Source organism: Rhineura floridana, chromosome 6, assembly GCF_030035675.1.
Source record: "Rhineura floridana isolate rRhiFlo1 chromosome 6, rRhiFlo1.hap2, whole genome shotgun sequence".
Lineage (NCBI taxonomy): Eukaryota > Metazoa > Chordata > Lepidosauria > Squamata > Rhineuridae > Rhineura > Rhineura floridana.
The window spans coordinates 60,125,281-60,142,356 of record NC_084485.1 but is presented as its reverse complement, the minus strand read 5'-3'; the positions used below and the strand labels follow the sequence as shown (position 1 = coordinate 60,142,356).

The 17,076-nt window shown below is 43.6% G+C and overlaps 1 long non-coding RNA gene across 1 annotated transcript in view; it reads left to right on the top strand.

Annotated features, from left to right (window-relative positions):
* The window catches only part of LOC133386651 (uncharacterized), a 32,251-nt gene extending 16,657 nt beyond the window's left edge, over positions 1 to 15,594 (top strand). The window contains exons 2-3 of the long non-coding RNA XR_009763233.1: positions 5,987 to 6,121; positions 14,821 to 15,594. This is a non-coding gene — a long non-coding RNA (uncharacterized LOC133386651). The remainder of the gene's footprint in view (positions 1 to 5,986; positions 6,122 to 14,820) is intronic.
* Positions 15,595 to 17,076: the final 1,482 nt, after the last annotated feature.

The window sequence follows — 17,076 nt, the reverse complement described above, 5'->3', positions numbered from 1 at the left end:
ATGGCAACAGGATACCTCTTGGCCACATCCCTTTGGATATGCAGATTGACCATTCAGAAAGTCCATTAACTCACAGGCTGACTTGGATAAACTATTAGATTAACAAAGGAAACTAGTGTGACCAGTGGAGCGGTTTTTTCTTTTGCAGATCCCATAGCAGAGGCTGGCACAGCTGGTATAGCACAGTGGGGAGGAGAGCCTGGCTGGGAGTCTAGAGTCTGTGAGTTCAAATCCCCGCTTGTGTCTCCTGGGTGTCAAGGGCCAGCTAAAGATCACCCCCATAGTTAGTGGCTCAGGGGTTACGTGCCCTGCCACTTGTGCAGCCGTGGGCAAGTTGCATAGTCCCAAGGAGCCCAGTTGCCCCTCAGGTAGCAGTTGCGGACAAGGAAGGGGCTGGCTTGTGCAGCTGTGGCAAGCTGAGCAGGCCCTAGCCAGCTGGGGAGGACTTACCATTGCCTCCCTCTGAGGCTAGTCCTCCTCTGAATACCTGCTGACCATGAACACCCAAAGGTAGCCATAAGTCAGGATCGACTTGAAGGCAGTCCATTTCCATTTACCAGAGGCTGGAAAGGGGATTCATAGAAATCCTCCATCCCAACCCTCAATCCCATAACAATATATTAAAAATAAATAAATGAGCATCTCTAACTATCTACATGCCTATGCACTACCCTTACTACAAAATATTCTTCTAAAATTAAGAACTCTACTCAGCAGTTTATTTAGTTATGCAAAGGCCAATTCTCCCAACAAAAAGATAATCTGCCAGACCAAGGGTAAAGACACACTTACTGTTGTGCTGGTTCCAGTGTCTCTCTACCTGTCTTTTCTGAAAACGGGCCCCCACGATTCTACCAGGGGCATCACAACCAGGGTGCGGAGGGTGCAGACCACACCCAGGTGACACCCTGAGGGGGGTGACACCCAGAGCCACCCTGCCCCACACCGCTGGCCGGCAAAGGAGCCAAGAAGCGCTCCGGGTTGGTGCAGCCAACTCCTCCTCGGAGGCAGGCGGGTGAGACCGATAGCAGGCGCCCGCTCACTGGCAGTGAAGCCGGGACAGGCCTTCCACCACCAGCCTGGAGCGAGTAGTGAGTGTGTGACTGCGCATGCACGCGCAACAACAGCCACCCCCGTCCATGCCCTGGGAGTGCGTGCGCCGGAGGTCCGCACCCCCCCCGCACTCCTGCTAGTGACGCCGCTGGATTCTAGTCAAACTCTGCCCCTAGTTGGATCAGCTTGAGTGCATTTTTAAAAAATTCAGCTTCAGGCAGATTTTGCAACTGATTGGCAGATCAACCCATTGTCTTCCAGGTGTGGCCAGTGAAACTGCTTTGCTGTAGACTCGGGCAGAGACAGTGATTGGCCCAACACTTTGTTGTGGGAAGACCTGAAAGGTCTGAAGTCAGCAGTGGGGAAAGGAGGTATGACCAGCAGAGGGCAGAGTTGCTTCAAAATACAGTAGAAAACCATTCTCACAGCTTTTGAAGTGACTAGTGTGCCCACAGCCTAGCTTGTCCACCACCTGATTCACCTTCTTTAGCAGGTCTTTATTCACCTTTTCACAACCAGGGTCATAGGATTGGGAAGTGTGTGTTTTTGTATTAAAAAAAACACCCTTAGTCCAACTTCATTCTCATTACAAAATAAAATAAATAAAAGCAGCAGCAATAGAAAATAAATAAAACGTGCAATCTTATAACGGGTAAATATGTGTGAATATTTACACATGAATTATTTAAACTGAAAGCAGAAATGTATTTGTTTAGAGCATTTGTACCCTGCTCTTCAGCCAAAAAGGCTCCCAGAGTGGCTTGCATACAGTCAATTAAAGACACAAAGATTTACAGAGTGCCCACAGATTTACAGTCTAAAACCCACAACACATAAGGGCAAAGGGACAGGGAGGGAAGAGGGGAACAAGCAAGTTCAAGCACCAATTCTTAAACAGTACTTCTGATTGTGACCAGCTGGCATAGAAACAGTTTAGGGGTAGGAGGTGCCTGACAGAGCTGGTCTTCCAACAAAGCTAATGGGATGAGCCCTGCTTCTCATCTCTCCCAGTGAGGCCGCCTGATGAAACAGCTGCTGCCAGGAAAACATGAGTGGAGGCAGATTAGGAAGTAAATCATGTAAATGTGCCAATCTCTTATGTTGCTTCCACTTCCCATGTATGTCAGTCCATGAAAACAAGAAGTCGTCTCACCTCTGAAAATCCTATCATATGACTAGCCTAAAGCATTTCTTTTAACTAAAATGTTTCTAGCTTTCTTGGTTGCATAAAAAAAGATTGAAAAATGACTCGGGAGACCATCGTTAAAGATTTAGAACTATAAAGAGTATCAGGGGTTACTTTAAAATCCTATGCTTTAAAAATCAGTACTATTGCTGTCAGCTCTGATCAGCTCTGCCGTATGCTGATCCAGCAAGGCAGACATCCCAAAACATGCTGTCATGCATGCAACAATTGCAGATACCATTTCACATCTAGATGCTCACCTCTAGTCTCCACTGAACTAGCTAAATGTGTCTTTTTACCCAGTTAGAGGTATGTATTTCTATCTGGGAATGTTCATTATTGCCCACAACTAGAAACTGATTTTTCTGCTTGGCTTTTGTGTGTGTTTCATTTATTGCAAGTGGCTGCACAAAAGACTTTCTCATCTGATTCATGGGATACCGATTTTCAAAACATGAATTTTAATATAAAATTATGGTTTGATTGGGGGCATAGGAGGCAAAGTAAACGTTTTCTGAAAAAATCCTTTCTTCACTTCACAGACCTGGAGAGCAAAATGCATGCAAATGCATCCGGTGTTCCTTGGTGTGGGACATTTGCCCAATGATGAATTTTCATAAGAAGATGGAACTGCATTCCATTCCCTATAATGGAATCTTGCACTCTCCAAAGAGCATTGCAGGGCAGTTTGTTTTTCTAAATCCCTAAATTACTGTTTATATGAAATGTTCAGTTGACATCAAAGTTCCCAGTGATATTTGGCAGCTTGAGGGAAAGGATTGGTTTGTTGCCTGTGGTTTCAGGAAAAGCAAAATTGGCTTCCTAAGTTTGAAAGCAACTTTGAAGAGTTCCTAGTAGGCTCATGGTAGAATTGTGGAAACATATATGAGCATGGTCTGAATGCACACAATGCAGCCAGCTTGATGAAGCTAAGCAGGCTTTGAGCTAGCCAGTACCAGGATGGGAGATCTCCTGGGAATTTAATCTATGCCATCCTGAGCCCCATGAGGGACAAAAAGTAGAATATAGTAGTACTAATTAAAAGAAAAATGTGCAACCCAGGGCATGGTTATTGTGTGGATAGTGTCATCATAGAGTTTAATCACTAGGTGGCAGTGGACTTAGAAATTTTTTTGACTCCAACCAAATAAAACTGTGTCTTCTCCTTTTCTTGTTTAAGAGACAATAACATTCTTGTCTAACTTTCTGACTGGTGTGTCCTCCACAGCTTCCATGACAGTTATGTACTAAATGTGTCATTGTCTCTCTTCAAAATGATTATGGCATTATAGCAGCTTTTACCATAAAAAAACTGCTATTTAGCACCAGTAAACATAATTATTGGCTAACACAAAGTTCATGGTGTTTTTAGCCTAAACTAGATATTATAAAATACCTAAGACTGCTGTCGTATCTCTTCTGTCTCTCTCTCTCTCTCTTCCCTGCCCCCATTGCAACATCTAACACAAATAATACACAAAATAACATAATTGTATCTCCTTGCCCCACCACATATTTGCCGTTCCCAGGGTTGGGAGCTGCAGTCTGGATTCAGATGTAATGCTAAACTGTGGTTTGGCCCTATAAGAACAAATATTCAAGGAGCCTTGGGCTCATGAACTCCTTCCTTTCCTTTATGTGTAGCAATTCCCTCTCTCCTTTCCCACTTTGAGGCAAACTGTAGTTTCCCATTTCATAAAAACAAGCAAACTGTGGTTTGTGCTTGTCCTGCAAACCAAGAATGGAAACCAGGATAAAAAGGGTGAGGAGACTGGGATTTTCCCCAAACCCAGAAAAGGATAGAATTGCCATGTACAAGGTGTGTGTGGGGGGAGAGTATCCGAGTCCAAGGCTAAGAGGTATGTAATGGCATTATGACATCTGAACAAACTGCACAGTAGGGTGGCATGTAGCAGATTTTGTGTTAGATGCTGCAAGGAAAATAAAGAAGAGCTATGCAGTGGCAGCAGTTCTCTGTCTCTCGGGTCCTTAGGGACTTGGTGTCTGACTTGGTGAAAGTTGAAGGATCCTAATTCCTTCAGAGCTAAACCAGAAGGTGCTATCCAGCTTCCTTTACCATGACATGGAAGCAAAATAAACTTGTTCTGTATGGATGTGAATGAACAATTCCCTGTGTTTGTGCATAGCATGTTAAAGCCAATTTCAGCTGCACCCTTTTTCCACAGCTGAGGCAAAATGAGAAAAGAGCAATCTGATGGGCTGTTTTCTGCTTGTCAAAAGAGGTTGAAAATATGCATGTAAAACTGTGTGGTATGCTAAAAACCTTGTGGATCTGTGACTCAGTCTGCATGAAATCTGGGACCAGGCACTGCCGAAATCTTGTCGATAAGATCTAGAGCTACAGTCCTTAATTCACTTACTGTAGAATAGTTTGACTGAAACCACTTTGAATATTCAAGTGGAGATGGAATAGTGTAGTGCAGCCTTTGTCATCCTGATGCCCTCCAGCTGTTTTAGTCTACAACTCCCATCAGTCCCAACCATCTGCCAATTATTTGGGAGGCCAAACGGGGTCACCAACAAACAAAACAAAAATCTCAGCATAACCAGAGAAACCCCAAGATATGTAGAAGTGCAAGACTTTGAAAACAAGTCCTCCCAAGGGAGACAAAATACCCTCCCCCCCAAAAAAAATCCCTGGTACTTGAGGACATGTAAGTTACAACTGCATTCTGCATTGTGAGAAACCCCAGCATTATGTTTCATCGGATCTGTGTGTCCCATATTTCAAAAGGGGGAAAGAAAGGTCCTGAAAAGGGATGGAGAATGCTGTGGTCCTCCTAATGTTGCTGGATTCCAGCTCCATGGCCAATGGTCAGGTATGATGGGAGCTGGAGTCCAACATCATCTGGAGGGCCAGGATCCCCTTCCCTGATGTATAGGGAAAGGTATAAAAGCGCAGCAACCACCACACACAGCCAACATTCTTCCTTCCCTCATGCACCACCTCAAGCACTGTTGTCTTTCCATTCTTCTATGCCGCTGAATACCAGTTGCTGGGAATTACAAGTGTGGGGAGTACTTTTGTGCTCAGGGTCTTGCTTGGAGACTTCCCATAGTTGGCCATTGTGAAAATAGGATGCTGGACTTGATGGGCCTTTGGCCTGATTCAGCAGGGCACTTCTTATGTCCCCCTCACTCCCACTGCTTCCAATGTGGTGACAATGCAGTGCAGAAGCTGTGGCTGAGCCAGAGAGGAACTGAGGCACCCCCCTCATGCTGTGGAAGCAAAAAGCACCCCTGGAGATGGTGGAGGAGCTGGTATGTTGGAAGCTGCCTTGCACTGAGTCAGACTATTGGTCCATCTAGTTCAGTATTGTCAACGTTGACTGGCAGCAGCTCTCCAGGTTTCAGGCAGGAGTCCTCCCTGGGAATTCCAGGGCTTGAAGCTGGGACCTTTTGCATGCAAAGCAGATGTTCTACCACTGAGCTAAGGCCCTTCCCCTGCTAAGTAAGGAGATAATACCAGATAGAAATGCATTTTCTCCTACACACACCAGGACCTACTGTGAATGTTAATTACTATTGCCATTTATTAGTATTACTAACACTGCTACTCTGGAGTAACTGGTTATTGGGCGCTGCAAGACTGAGATGAATGCAATTGATATGGAGATTGCATCTCTTGCAGTAGATAACAGAATTTAACTGTTTCCCATAATTATGAGAATCTAGCAACCATTAACTCAAACACAGTAATGACTTCTTCATGTCTTTCTATTCAAGGGCATCCTTGATGTATCTTTTGTCCGACCTGTCTGCACCAGCTGTTTGTTGCATTTTTGGCCAGGCTTCCCACCTTAATTTAGAAACTGATTGTGATGGATAAAGACAGCAGCAGATGCGGTGTGCAGCATACATGTGAGTAGATATTAGAGGAGGGATTGCATAGTGTAACTTGCCTCTTTTCATTTGATGATCAGCCAATGACTGGGGCAGGGGGAGGTGTTTAGCAGTCACAGCCCCCCAAATAGTGTTCATAAACAACATTCCACCTTTGGAGAGAAAAATACCTTTGTGTGGTCTTGGTACACGTGCAGCAGAGTCTCGTTCTCTGGTGGAAGGGTAATGAGACCTGCTAAGACTGAACCCTGTTGCAGCTGCTGCTGAAAGGATCTTGACACCAGAGATAAATCAAGTACCAAGCTAATGGAGTCCACAGTCTGTTTGCCAATCTTTCTGACAAGCAATCTCTGCATCTCATTATCTAAATAGATACTTGGGAGTAAGTCCTATTGAATTAGATTTACTTTGGCATGCAGGGATTGTGCTGATACTGTTTTTTTTTTTTAAGGGTACGAAAACTCCCTCTTCTACAAACATCAGGGCGGTTCATACCATCCTTTGAAAACCTGGCTTGAAGGAAATGTTTCCTAGATTGGTATAACATTAACTGTTCATTCTGCAATAGGATGGATCTGTCAGTTTTGGTTCTCTCAGTTTCTCCTTTTTTCCAATCTCAAATTCAGTTCTCCATATTTCTTCAGTGGTTTGCATTCCTTTTTAAAAAAAGTCCTCATGAAAATTCTTCAATATTTTAGTGTGAAATTCTCCCTAATAAGCACCTTTTTGGTATGCAGTTTTGACTAATGCAATGCAAGCAATTTCTCCTAATATAATGCATTTTGCACGTTATTTTCACTAATATATTAATTGTTATGCACATTTTGTGCTATGCATTTTTGTACACATTGTTTGGTTGGAGAACTACATCTTTACATTTTCTGTCCAAATTAATTGTCTGATCTTTCCTATCCATGCTAGTAACTGGTCCCTGGTGGAGTGTGTTTTTGCCCCCTGCCTATCAATTCCTAATTCCCTGCCTTCCATTCCTCCTCAAACTGGGCAAGTACTGAGGTATCAATTTAACTGTATGCGCATTGCACATCTTTAATAATTTTTTTTTGCCCTGGAATTTTACAAAACCACAAATCCTCACAGAAAGGAGCAGGTGGCCATTTTACCATGGCAATGGAGACACACTGATTTCTGCTCCTTTAGGTTGCTTTTTACTGTTCTCAGTTGCATGATGAAGTGATGCAGTAATTTCCTGCGGAACATCAGAAGGCAGCAGCTCAGGAGAGAAATTCTGCTGGCCACCAAGAACCACATATTTAAGAAAAGGCATGCCATCCTTCAAAGGAAGTGATGGAGGTGAAGAATAGCCACAGCACTGGCAAGGGCATGGGCTAGCGATCCAGGAATGAACATCCTTGGAACTAGTCCTGACCCTTGCAGACTGTGGGTGTTACAGCCAACTCATTTTCAGTCAGAGAACCAAGTTCGGTTCTTCAGGATGAAAGACATGTGGAAGTGGAACTTCAGATAATGGAAGTTACCCTTTTTGAAATAGCTGAGCAACTCTAACTGCCAACTCCAGAGGTAGAAGGCCATCACACAAGAAGCCATCTCAGTGGAGAAAAGAGTGCCCATTGTAGTGTGGGGACTCATGACTCTGAAGTACTACCATGAGGTCACCATCAGCTTCAAGAGATGGGAACTCTCCCATGGGAGAGAGTGTTCTGCTGATTTGCTTTTTTCTACACTGCACAATCAATTTGGGAAATAATCATAAGGTAAGTTGTATCATGACATATATTTTTTATTTGTTGTGGTTGCACAAACCTGAACTTTCAAAGTATGCAAATGTATTAGAAGCATGAGCAAAACTAAAACCATATTATGCGTGCATTATGGGTACAGAGGGTCATGTTTTTGACGGCTGCATATCTATGCTGTGGGATACTGTAATGGTCCACACTAATCCAATAAATTAGTAACAGAATAATACTGGAAAGCAGCATTTCTTAAGGGCTGTTGAAAAACAGAAGTGTGTCCTCCAGGTGGAAACCCAGGAGGAATCTCTGTAAAGGAAGGTAAAGCTAACCTGTCATGTGTGTGACATACATCAGCAAGGATAAAGTGACACAATAGTACCTAAGGGCAAGAAATAATATAATATGGAAGATAATTTAAAGCCTCTTTTCACTTAACATGTACATACCAGAGTCCAGCTAAAGAGATATGTTGTCTTATACGGCATGAACTATACTAAGCCATAAGCAGGGCCCAGGGCATGGCAATTTTTAAAAATTGCACAGGATGACATAGCACAACACTAAGAGCTGTATAAATTAATGAATCAATAAAAACCTCTGAGTTCCACTTCAGAATGAGGCCTTTCAGTGACTTCTCTATATGAGCTTCTATTTTCAAGGAATAATTTGTTCCAACGACTCGGCAAAATATCAGTCACAATTGTTTCCTCTTGCTCCAGCAGAATAAGTTCTTCCTAACATCGCCTCAAAATCTTTTTATTTATTTATGTATTTATTTGTATTTGGTAATATGAACCCATTGGTTCAAGTCCTGGTCTCTGGTGCAACAGAAAACAAATGAAAAAGCTTCTCCATCCCTGTGCTAGCAGAAGTGCTGCCATTTGTGCAAGGCAGATCACCAGATCTTTGATGATCCCTTCAACCCAATGCAACCCCCTGTGCCCACAATTAGCTTATCTGAAGGGACCCACAAGAATTTATGGGATGTGGTATAGAGGGCTACAATCAGTAGGGGGGATTGATGACAGTGGGGTGCCTCACCTTGTGCTAGTGGAAGCATTTCTTTTCTCAGCTTCCATATGTCCTGATGTTGCCGCAGTCATTCATGCTCCAGCTACCTTCAAGTTAGATGACTGTAATGTAGTGTGTGTGTGTGTGTGTGTTGGTGGTATTAAACAGGTCATCTTGAAGGAGCCCTGAGTTATTTGGTATTCATTTGATTTGGAAGTCAAGCTATTGACTGTAAAACACACTTGAAATCCAAAACTGAGCTACAAGTGAATTTTGCTAGAGTCAGAGTTAAAATTGGACATTTATACATTAGACTACAGTATTTTGAAGGCATAAATGTGAAACAGCTCATTAAATTCCTCTTTAATTTAGTTTACATCTTTAAAATGTAACCAAGCTGCAGAAGGCCTAGTTTCTGAAGGGAGAGCCCCCCCTTCCCACCACTAGTGTAGTATATAGGTGTTAGATTTGACAACTGTTAATTCCTCTTTTATTCACTCATGTAGGTCAAATGTCTGAGTCTATGACCTCAAGGTTAGATAAAAAAATAAAACTAAAAGAGGCTCACAGGAAAGCTGAGGATTTCCCTGAAAAACAAGGACTCATTATATAACTAGAACCCACACAAAGGGCTGGCTTTGTTTGCAAGAGCAATTGCCTCCCACGTCCGCAGAATGTAGAGTTCAGAGTAGCAAGATGGGATGTGCTGACAATAAGAATTTTTAAATATCCGGCTCTATTTAAAGTTTATGAGGAAGCTGGGGGAAGAGGGGTGCTTTAAAAAAAAATGACTTTGTCCTCACCAACAATAGGAAACAGAAATAAGCAGCAAGCAAAATCCATGTGACAAAAGTTGCAGCACAGCCTCCTATGCAGGGGCAGAATGGAGAAACCTCCTTCCATTTTTTCTCATTCCTGGGAGAGTCAAAGTGGAAACTGAACATGTGGTGGATGTTCAAAAGCTACTCCATGATAGTTCTAATCATGTGGAAGTCCAGTCACTAAGTAGCTTCTGACCATATGGTGAGCCCAAACCTGAATAATGGAAAGCAGTATTATACAACCATGAGAGTGGCTGTACAGTATAGTCAGCATGGATTTGTCACATTCTGCAATGTTAAACTGAAAATACCCCCCATGCCATTCTAATGCTTCTCATAAGCTCATGTTAAAACAAAACCTTACAAAACGTATAGTCCTGAACTCAGAAACGCTTGCTTAACAACCCTCTAAATTTTCATGGCGATACACAACACAGTCAGAGAATCAAGAGTTCAAAGTGTAAAAAGAGAGGAAAAAAACAGCCCTTTTGGATTTTTTTCTGTTCACAAAATTTGTTGAAATTAATTAAAAATCAGCCATGTTCACAGAGTACCTGTAATCCTATTACTGACCTTGCCCCATACTTTGACCTTCATCTTCTGCAGTTTAAAAGTTAAAAAAATGCCTGGCTGATTTTTAATTAATTTAAGAATTTAGCATTGAAGTCTATTATAACATTGGGCATGCTCAGTAAGAACCAACTGTCACAGACTCACAGTTGCTGGGCTTGCCTAATCAGGGGGCCACACCCACACCAGACATTTATTTCACTTTAGACAGTCATGGCTTCCCCCAAAGAATCCTCAGAAGTGTACTTTGTGAAAGGTGCTGAGAGGAGACTCTTATTCCCTTGACAGAGCTCCAGCAGCCAGAGCAGTTTAACAGCCAGCCGCTCTGATTGTAGCTCTGTGAGGGTAATAGAGATCTACTAGCAACTCTCAGCACCCTTCAATAACTGCACTTACCAGGATTCTTTGACAGAAGCCATTTCTTACTTCCCAGATTAAAAAGCAGAGAAATTCACTAATAGGCAAAAAACCTTGCGGTTTAAGAACACACCTATAGCCAACAAATATTTCTGACCTCCTGCCTGAGATATTGTACTGCCCTACAAATTTGTAAAAATGCAAACACATGTTACCAAATTCTTCCAAGCTACACAGGAAGTGGATTGGACTGTGAAAGAACAACCCAAATTTTGTTTGCATTTTTACACATTTGTAGGGCAGTGCAATATCTCAGACAGGAGGTCAGGTCTCCTGCTCCCCTGGTGCATTCACTACAGGTGCCCAATTTCCCTGCTTTTAAAGTTTGATAGAAATATTTGTTGGCTATAGGTACATTCTTAAACTGCAAGGTTTTTTGCTTATTAGTAAATTCAATATAAACTCATTAAGCATATAGAAAAGCAAGTCTTGCTGAATCAACACATCTTCTGCAGCGGTAAGTCTGATCTTGTTAACCTTTTAGTTCAAGATTGGTAGCACTTCACCTAAGAATTAATTGCAATTAATTTTTGAAAGCAAACTTGCATGTTTTGCTTTGTTTTAGGTAGTGTTATCAGTGACTTGCATCACTCTCTGAGATTGTATTACTATTGGACTGCTATGCCCTTGGGGATCTCTGCAGACAGCAGATACTCAGGAGTTAACTTTTCTGCGGCTTATGTTTTGAGTGGGAGGATACACTGCTAAGTTTCTCCTTTCTTAATTGTTTTTTAAGTTGATTCTAGCAAACTGGATTCCAGAATATGTGTAGACCGTGGGAGAGACACCCATTATACAAGAACACATCCAAATCATCAAACTGCAGCCAACAATGTTTCCTGTGGAACATTGGTTTTAATCTTGTGTTATTTCTCCAAACACAGATGTTCAGGATCCTGTTAGGTGATTCTAAGTCCAACTGGGGTCAAGCCTATCCTATAAGTACTATGGCATTGTGCCCAGAATGACACATAATGAGATGTCCTCTACTGTTCTGTACTATCTAGGATGATTCTCTGAAATAGATCTAAGCAGTAGGTAATTTAAGACAACACCTGTTACATAAGAGCTGAATCATTTTTACTAATTCCTAGTGTACAGAAACCTTAGATGCTATTTGGTTTGCTTTTAATTTATCTCTCTCATTCAAAAATTACCTCAGTGTCCCTCCTTAGGATAAGTGGTGTTTGTGTACTACAAAGACCACTGGGGGTCCAATATGCCTCTTGAGCTGTGCCAATAGGAATACATTGCAACCCCCTTAGAGCAGGAGTGGGAAACCTCAGACCAGAGGCCAACTGTGACCCTCCACATCTTTCTATTTGGTCCTTGGGACTCTTGCCAATCCACACTCCTTCCCTAGCCAATCGTTTCCCACATCCTCCTCAAGTGTTTTTGCCTGGCAAGAAGGTATCCTTTAATTCTAATGACTTTTGCTCGCCCAGATGGAGGACAGAGAGGGATGTGTGAGTGTGTGTAGAAACTTCTGGACAAAGGTAAAATTTACACCCTTTGCTCCACCCAGGTTTGCTTTCCCAGCCTGCCTTACAGGATCCCCAGCAGCGAGGGATGAAGCTACCCAATGTCAGAGACGGGTGTGTGTGTCTTTTTTTCTTCCTTTGCTGCAACAGTGTCAACTTTCCTTTTTCACATAGGCACGAATGACAGTAGTTCACTCACATGAGTGGCATATAAGCAGCATCCCAGGGGAGGGGATGAACTGGCTATTTGCCTTTAGTGACCATAGCGACCTCAACTGTTGAGAAGCAAGCCTACTCTCCCACCTGCATAACTTCAACTATAACTGTTGGAATAGGCAAATATTGCATGTTCACTTTAAGGGATATTTGGGAAATATCCCATGTACCTGTTTACCATGATGTAACTTCCCAATGGGTGGGGTTTAGTTACCTGACTTCTTCCTCCTTTGTCCTGGGAGATTTTTGAATAATCTCCATTGCTGATCTTCCTATCTTTGAGAGAGGCCGCATGACAAGATGCTCTCTGCTGAGAGCATCCATTACTAAAGACCAAGATGGACTGAGACTATTTTTCTTTCATCTAAGCTATAGAGCCTATGTTCCTAACATATGAGGTCGTAAGTAAACATTCTTTTTCTTTTACCTAAAGGATTGTGTCTGTTATTTATATAGAGAAATGTGGGGCTGGTTTATTCTCATTGTGCTGCTTGTATTTGCTAAGAAATAGGACCAACCAAATTAGTTCCTATTTCTGTGTGTATTTTTATAATACCGAACAATAACTCCCTCGTTGGTCATACTAGCATACTTGCACCATACATTTAGAGTACTATTATACCATTTTAAGCAGTCATGGCTTCCCCAAAGAATCCTGGGAACTGTAGCTTGAAATGTGTGCTGAGAATTGTTAGAAGACCCCCTATCCCCTCATAGAGCTACAATTGCTGGAATAGGTTAACAATCCATCCCTCTTCCCAGGGAACTCTGGGAATTGCAGTGCTGTGAGATAAGCAAGGATCATCTGGATATGAAAGGGGGAAGATGGATGCCCTAGACAGTTTGGTCTTTGTAATCTATATGCATAAGCAGTTTCAGCTGTCACTGGTCTCTTGCGTATCATCTTCTACTGACACTACAGATGGGACAGCTATGGAGTGGACCCTGTGATCTCCGTGGCAGCATTGATGCTTCCAGCTTCTAAGAAGAGGACATTGCTACTTTCCATAAGAAGAAGAGACTTTCTAAATATTTCATTTAGCACTGAAAGCCACATGAAAGCACTGAAAGTGCAAGGGAAACAGCCATTGGCAGATGCATCCTGTATCAGTTGTTTCAGTTTCATCATGGGGAAGCCACACTGTAGCAGAATGCACCTACTGCAGGAGGAACAAAATGGTGTGGAACAATCCGATGCTGCTACTGCACCTCATATGGTTCAGTCATTGACACCACAACTGTGCTGGCGATTGCTTTTGACTGCAGGGCCTAGCTGGTCAATTACATACAGTGGAAGCTTGATATATAATGTATCTCACTGTACTACACAATTGGATATACCACGGCGGTATGTGCCCCAAGTAAAACTGAATAACGTATTTTTCTGTTTGTTATATCTCATTTTTTGTCCTCTGTGCTCCTTGTCCCTGGTGAGCCCTCTGTTTGCTCCCCCTGGGTGTTTCTGAGTCTTCTTTCATCTCAACTGTTAAAAAAATCTTGTTCCTGTCATTGCCCGCCCTTTTCCTTTCTGGCGGTTTTTTCCTAAGGGGCACTTATTTCTTCTCCAAGTTCTTGAGTTCTTTCATTACTGTCTGTGGAGCTTTATTTAACTTGTTTTCCCCTCTCTGTTACCCTTCCTGCTTCTTCTTTCCCGCTTTGTTCCTCAACCGCATCAGTAGTGGGTTTTTTTGCCTCTCTAGGAACCAGTGGTACTGTACTCACTGCTTTAATCCTTTTGGTGCAGTTCTCATTATAACATGGAAGTTCCATAATGCAAATGCATCCTTTGTCTCCCGACCCATGTATCATAACAAGCTTTCACTGTATCTGATAGACACTTAGTTTATCTCTGTACAGGCATTAAGGTTCACTTGAATACTGTAATATAATTAGTATCATAGCCGCCCTGGGTTCCTGCTGGGAGGAAGGGCGGGATATCAGTCAAATAATAAATAAATAAAATAGTGTGGATCTGGCTCACAAATTTGCACTCCGACATATTCAGAGTCTGAGGCCTGCATATGTAAAGTGGGAGTGAACATATCTTAGAAAGGTTTTTTCTGTAATATCAGAAAGCATAAATAGCACCATGTAACGGCAAGGATAAATATAGTAGGACCTAGGCTGAATTGGGTGGTTGGGTCCCTGGTTCAGTTCCCCAAAAGCCCCCCCCCAAAAGGAATGCATAGGGTTTTTTTTTTTTTTTTTTTAAAACTTATTGACATGTTAACTTTATTAGATGTATTTGTACACTATGACACATGCATACTCTTATCTGAATGATGCACAATTCTGAAAAACCAACTGATTAAATAGCAATAATAAAACAGTAGCAGGTATACACTAGAAAAGGCCAGAAAAAGAAATGTTATAAGCAGGGACCTAAAAGTTAAAACTGTGGGTATGTGTCTAATATCAGATGAAATGACAATGAGCTCTACAAAGCAGGAGTCTTTCTTTACCATGACCTTTTCTTGCCTTTGCAGCTGCAAAGTCATGGATTATGTCCTCAAAATCGACACTGTGCAGAAGACTTGTTTCTACATTCATCAGCACCAAAGCATTCAGATTTGTATTTGGCATGCTTGGACTTAGTTCAATTTTTTATGTGCCATTTTTTGAAAACAATCTCTCAGTATTTGGTGATGGGCAGGCACAAGTAAATTCTGACAACTACTACCTACCTACCTACCACGGCCCCCCTACCTGTCTAGTCTTTACCGCCCTTAATGAAGATGGCGGCCATGGTTTCTCTCAACTAAGATGGCGGCAGCGGCTTCTGTACCTTAGGGAAGCTGCAGCCGCCATCTTCATTAAAGGCAATGCTAAGAAGCCGGCTAACAGGTAAGTGGGGTGTGTGGGGGGTGCGGATCGTGGAAGGGGAGCGGAGGGCCCCTCAGGGGCTCCTGTAGCTCCAGGACCCTCAGGCCAGTGCCCAACCTGGCCGCCCTTTAGAACCGGCCCTGCATGCACTCTGGCCCCCACGATACTACGGAAACATCGGAAGCCCGCTGCAACGAAATTGCTGGACACTTTCAAGATAAGATCGCATGTATCCGCAGGGATCTTGACTCCGATGTTGCGACAGATGAATCCATTGAAGTGTCTGGAGCACGGCCTTGTCCTTCATTATTGGATGAGTTTCAGTTGGTGCAGCTCGAGGAAGTGGACAAGGTGCTTGGAATGGTTCGGGCAACCACGTCTGTTCTGGATCCTTGCCCATCTTGGCTAGTGAAAGCTAGCAGGGCTGGGACCACCGGTTGGGCCAAGGAAGTGGTTAATGCCTCCTTGAGGGAGGGAGTAGTCCCTGGTAGCCTCAAGGAGGCAGTAGTGAGACCTCTTTTAAAGAAACCCTCCTTGGACCCAGATAACTTGAACAACTATAGACCGGTGGCGAATGTCCGTTTTTTGGGCAAGGTTTTGGAACGGGTGGTTGCCGGCCAGCTCCAGGCACTCTTGGATGAAACCGATTATCTAGATCCGTTTCAATCCAGTTTTAGGCCCGGTTTTGGCACCGAAACAGCCTTGGTCACCCTGTATGATGACCTTTGTCGGGAGAGGGACAGGGGGAGTGTGACTCTGTTGATTCTCCTTGATCTCTCAGCGGCGTTTGATACCATCGACCATGGTATCCTTCTGGGGAGACTCGTGGAGTTGGGTGTCGGGGGCACTGCTTGGCAGTGGCTCCGCTCCTACTTCGCGGACCGTCACCAGAAGGTAGTGCTTGGGGAACATCACTCGACACCATGGACTCTCCATTGTGGAGTCCCTCAGGGGTCGGTCTTGTCCCCCATGCTTTTCAACATCTACATGCAGCCGCTGGGTGCGGTCATCAGGAGTTTTGGAGTGCGTTGCCATCAATATGCTGATGACACGCAGCTCTATTTCTCCTTTTCATCTTCTTCAGGTGAGTCTGTTGATGTGCTGAACCGTTGCCTGACCGCGATAATGGACTGGATGAGAGCTAATAAACTGAGACTCAATCCAGACAAGACCGAGACACTGCTGGTGAACGCCTTCCCTGCTCAGATGGTGGATGTTCACCCTGTTCTGGATGGGGTTACACTCCCCCTGAAAGAACAGGTACGTAGTTTGGGGGTTCTTTTCGATTCTTCCTTGTCTCTCGAGGCCCAAGTGGCCTCGGTGGCACGGAATGCATTTTACCATCTTCGTCTGGTAGCCCAACTACGCCCCTATCTGGACAGGAACGACCTCGCCTCCATTGTTCATGCTCTGGTAACTTCAAGATTGGATTACTGTAATGCGCTCTACGTAGGGCTGCCCTTGAAGACAGTTCGGAAGCTTCAGCTGGTGCAGAACGCGGCTGCCAGACTATTGACGAGGACCAGTCGGTCTTCACATATAACACCTATTCTGGCGCGTCTGCACTGGCTCCCTATTTGCTTCCGGGCGAGATTCAAGGTGCTGGTTTTGACCTATAAAGCCTTACATGGCGTGGGACCTCAATACCTTGTGGAACACCTCTCTCGCTATGAACCTACCCGTTCACTTCGTTCAGAATCTAAGGCCCTCCTCCGGGTACCAGCTCATCGGGAAGCCCGGAGGGTGGTTACTAGATCTAGGGCCTTTTCTGTGGTGGCCCCTGAATTGTGGAACAGCCTCCCCGAAGAGGTACGCCTGGCGCCTACACTTCTATCTTTCCGGTGCCAGGTAAAGACCTTTTTATGCTCCCAGGCATTTTAATCTTTTAATTTTCTTAATCTTTCTACTTTTAACATGTA